Genomic DNA, 5,000 nt, shown 5'->3' with positions numbered 1-5,000 from the left:
TGTCCGTATACATGCTGAAAGACTCTGCTCACAATCACAACCACACGTCAGCCACACACCCTTATCACGCACTACTCTCTGCCTGTAACACGCACACAGACAATATGTAAGCACCAGCATGGAACAACACCCAGTGCATCCTCTCCGCCACATTAGACAATCCACACTGTCATAACCAGACTGGGAGGTCCACTCAGAAAACAGAATATCCCACCCACCCGACAACCACCATTGCTCAGCCAAGCCACCAACACCCACACATGTCCTACACAGGGGTGCACCCAACATCACAATACTGCCTCCTCTCACAGCACACAAACAATGGCAGGAATGAAAGACACAGGTCTGCCACAAGCATGGAATGAGAGCGCCGCCTGTCATGAGCCAAAGGTGCATCCTGACGTGGCAAATCAGATGATGCCGCAGGCATCCACTTACTATAATCACAATCAACAAACCGGCCGCCCCGCCCCGCCCCCCATTAAACCTTTCCTTACAACAATGTGTACCTTAACCTAACCTATATCGTACCGTAACCTAACCTATATCGTACCGTAACCTAACCTATGTCGTACCGTAACCTAACCTATGTCGTACCGTAACCTAACCTATGTCGTACCGTAACCTAACCTATGTCGTACCGTAACCTAACCTATGTCGTACCGTAACCTAACCTATGTCGTACCGTAACCTAACCTATGTCGTACCGTAACCTAACCTATGTCGTACCGTAACCTAACCTATGTCGTACCGTAACCTAACCTATGTCGTACCGTAACCTAACCTATGTCGTACCTTAACCTAACCTATGTCGTACCTTAACCTACCCTATGTCGTACCTTAACCTAACCTATGTCGTACCTTAACCTAACCTATGTCGTACCTTAACCTAACCTATGTCGTACCTTAACCTAACCTATGTCGTACCTTAACCTAACCTATGTCGTACCTTAACCTAACCTATGTCGTACCTTAACCTAACCTATGTCGTACCTTAACCTAACCTATGTCGTACCTTAACCTAACCTATGTCGTACCTTAACCTAACCTATGTCGTACCTTAACCTAACCTATGTCGTACCTTAACCTAACCTATGTCGTACCTTAACCTAACCTATGTCGTACCTTAACCTAACCTATGTCGTACCTTAACCTAACCTATGTCGTACCTTAACCTAACCTATGTCGTACCTTAACCTAACCTATGTCGTACCTTAACCTAACCTATGTCGTACCTTAACCTAACCTATGTCGTACCTTAACCTAACCTATGTCGTACCTTAACCTAACCTATGTCGTACCTTAACCTAACCTATGTCGTACCTTAACCTAACCTATGTCGTACCTTAACCTAACCTATGTCGTACCTTAACCTAACCTATGTCGTACCTTAACCTAACCTATGTCGTACCTTAACCTAACCTATGTCGTACCTTAACCTAACCTATGTCGTACCTTAACCTAACCTATGTCGTACCTTAACCTAACCTATGTCGTACCTTAACCTAACCTATGTCGTACCTTAACCTAACCTATGTCGTACCTTAACCTAACCTGTATTGCGCCTTAACCTAACCTGTATTGCGCCTTAACGTAACCTGTATTGCGCCTTAACGTAACCTGTATTGCGCCTTAACGTAACCTGTATTGCGCCTTAACGTAACCTGTATTGCGCCTTAACGTAACCTGTATTGCGCCTTAACGTAACCTGTATTGCGCCTTAACGTAACCTGTATTGCGCCTTAACGTAACCTGTATTGCGCCTTAACGTAACCTGTATTGCGCCTTAACGTAACCTGTATTGCGCCTTAACGTAACCTGTATTGCGCCTTAACGTAACCTGTATTGCGCCTTAACGTAACCTGTATTGCGCCTTAACGTAACCTGTATTGCGCCTTAACGTAACCTGTATTGCGCCTTAACGTAACCTGTATTGCGCCTTAACGTAACCTGTATTGCGCCTTAACGTAACCTGTATTGCGCCTTAACGTAACCTGTATTGCGCCTTAACGTAACCTGCATTGCGCCTTAACGTAACCTGCATTGCGCCTTAACGTAACCTGTATTGCGCCTTAACGTAACCTGCATTGCGCCTTAACGTAACCTGCATTGCGCCTTAACGTAACCTGTATTGCGCCTTAACGTAACCTGTATTGCGCCTTAACGTAACCTGTATTGCGCCTTAACGTAACCTGTATTGCGCCTTAACGTAACCTGTATTGCGCCTTAACGTAACCTGTATTGCGCCTTAACGTAACCTGTATTGCGCCTTAACGTAACCTGTATTGCGCCTTAACGTAACCGATATTGCGCCTTAACGTAACCTATATTGCGCCGTAACGTAACCTATATTGCGCCGTAACGTAACCCACATTGCCCCTTAACGTAACCTATATTGCGCCGTAACGTAACCTATATTGCGCCGTAACGTAACCCACATTGCCCCTTAACGTAACCCACATTGCCCCTTAACGTAACCCACATTGCCCCTTAACGTAACCCAACACACGTTGGGCCTTAACCCAACACACGTTGGGCCTTAACCCAACACACGTTGGGCCTTAACCCAACACACGTTGGGCCTTAACCCAACACACGTTGGGCCTTAACCCAACACACGTTGGGCCTTAACCTGCTCTGTAATTGTCATACGACGCGTTAAATTAGTGTAGTGTTGCCTAACTGCAACCCCCGCAATATAGTTTGCTACTCGCACTGCCCGGTCCCCAGTGTATCGCTTCATGTTAAACACCTTGCAGCTATACACTGTAATGTGGATGGCAGCAGGACGTACATGCTCAATGCCCTTTGCAGTTGTTCATTGGCATTTGCAGTTGTTCATTGGCATTCGCATGGCGAAGCACTTAGCCTACGCTGTGGTACGGCCTGTGTCAACTGTCCGCTGATGTTGTACGTCCAAATCACACACTGTACTGCACATTGGTCCTCATGTACTGAATGATACATCGTGGTACATGTGACCGTACAACGACTGCGCCAACAACGGCGAACCATGCGGTCCAAATGTTGTGCACTCAGCTACGTGTCGTCTCCCTATAAGAGCTGGATTGCAGTGTGGTATGCCCTGGATGGCGATCAGCATGAGCCGTCTGTTGATGTAGTGGCGCGTGTTGTCAGACGTAGTCGTCTCTTCTCACACACCGTGATAGCACGGTGCACTGCGTTCCACATCTGCGACATGCGACAGAGGCCGGTTGACAGTCGTTCGCGCAATGGACATCGCATACGTACGGGGGCCACCTTCCACGTGTTCGCTAAGCGTGGACATGTTGTTGCGTGTATGTGGGCAGACAGTGTGTCGTGACACCTGACACAGGCATGCAACAATCGTTGAATTTGCAAATGGCGATGGACGCCTACGTTTGCTGGTGACGTTACGCAAATGAACAACTGGTAAACCGTTGTGGTGCGGTTGTTCTCGCTAGGGGTGAATCAGTGATGGCGACGATCGGTTGAGCTACCAACCGGTTGTTGCAGCGATACCCACCATGCCCACGAACGTGAATGGCATGTGGGTGTGAAGCGATACGCGGCGGTGGCTGGGTGGGACCGTCCCCGGCCGGTGAGGGGGGGCCTCCCGGCGTGTTGGCCGTGCGGTGCGTGGGCGCACGCGCTACAGCCGGCTGGTGGGGGCGGCCAGTGGCAGGCGCGCCGGCCGACGGAGGCGGCAGGCGGCGCAGCTGCGCGCCGGCGCACCCTGCACGCGGCGCCGTGCGGCCAAAGTAGGTCCTCGCGGGCCCGGTGCGAAGCGCGGTGGACATCTGCAGTGTGCTGGTCCGATTGAGGACTGTGTGCGCTGAGGATGCGCCGCCGCCCGGCGCTCGGCGCCGCGACGCCGTCTGCTGCTCGGTCGCCTCTGCGGTTCTCGCAGGTGGTTTGTATCGCAGCTGTGCGGACGTGTTGGCGCGTGCGCTGTGCTGGGAGAGTTCGCTTCGGCACCCAAGTGGGGCTTTTGTCCTTCTGTGGCGCTGGCGTTGGAGCTGCCGGTCACCGTAGGTGGCGCGTGTTGTCTCCCGCCGGCAATGCCACGACAGCACGCTCCCGGGCCTCTGTCGGCAGCGGCAAGCTCAGTTGGGAGCACGGGTGGTCGCACCTAAAGCGTCTACTCGCCAAACTCCGGGCGATTGCGCCTCTCTCGAACCCGACCAAGTACTTAGGACGGCGCTGCGCGCCGCCGGGACCTGAGAGGGTTTCGAGGTGTATGGTGCAGGGGAGCTCAGCCTCCTCCTGTTTGCAGAATAATTGAGCGGACGCTTGCGTGTTCGCGCGGGCCCCCGGGACACACTCCCGGGCGGCCGGCTGCTCAGCTCTAGTTGACGCAGCTCCCTGGTTGATCCTGCCAGTAGTCATATGCTTGTCTCAAAGATTAAGCCATGCATGTCTCAGTACAAGCCGCATTAAGGTGAAACCGCGAATGGCTCATTAAATCAGTTATGGTTCCTTAGATCGTACCCACGTTACTTGGATAACTGTGGTAATTCTAGAGCTAATACATGCAAACAGAGTCCCGGAATAATGGAATAATGGAATAAAGAATTTTTTTTTTTTTTTTTTTTTTTAAAAAAAAAAAAAAAAAAACAGAGTCCCGACCAGAGATGGAAGGGACGCTTTTATTAGATCAAAACCAATCGGTCGGCTCGTCCGGTCCGTTTGCCTTGGTGACTCTGAATAACTTTGGGCTGATCGCACGGTCCTCGTACCGGCGACGCATCTTTCAAATGTCTGCCTTATCAACTGTCGATGGTAGGTTCTGCGCCTACCATGGTTGTAACGGGTAACGGGGAATCAGGGTTCGATTCCGGAGAGGGAGCCTGAGAAACGGCTACCACATCCAAGGAAGGCAGCAGGCGCGCAAATTACCCACTCCCGGCACGGGGAGGTAGTGACGAAAAATAACGATACGGGACTCATCCGAGGCCCCGTAATCGGAATGAGTACACTTTAAATCCTTTAACGAGTATCTATTGGAGGGCAAGTCT

At 51.0% G+C, this 5,000-nt stretch overlaps 1 non-coding gene across 1 annotated transcript in view; it reads left to right on the top strand.

The window, feature by feature from the left end:
- The first annotated feature begins 4,344 nt into the window (after positions 1–4,344).
- The window catches only part of LOC124590341, a 1,988-nt gene continuing 1,332 nt past the window's right edge, over positions 4,345–5,000 (top strand). The window contains exon 1 of the ribosomal RNA XR_006976551.1: positions 4,345–5,000. This exon is cut by the window's right edge and continues 1,332 nt beyond it. This is a non-coding gene — a ribosomal RNA (small subunit ribosomal RNA).

The sequence above is a fragment of the Schistocerca americana genome, unplaced genomic scaffold (assembly GCF_021461395.2).
Source record: "Schistocerca americana isolate TAMUIC-IGC-003095 unplaced genomic scaffold, iqSchAmer2.1 HiC_scaffold_758, whole genome shotgun sequence".
Classification (NCBI taxonomy): Eukaryota; Metazoa; Arthropoda; class Insecta; order Orthoptera; family Acrididae; genus Schistocerca; species Schistocerca americana.
This window is presented reverse-complemented; position numbering and strand designations above follow the sequence as displayed.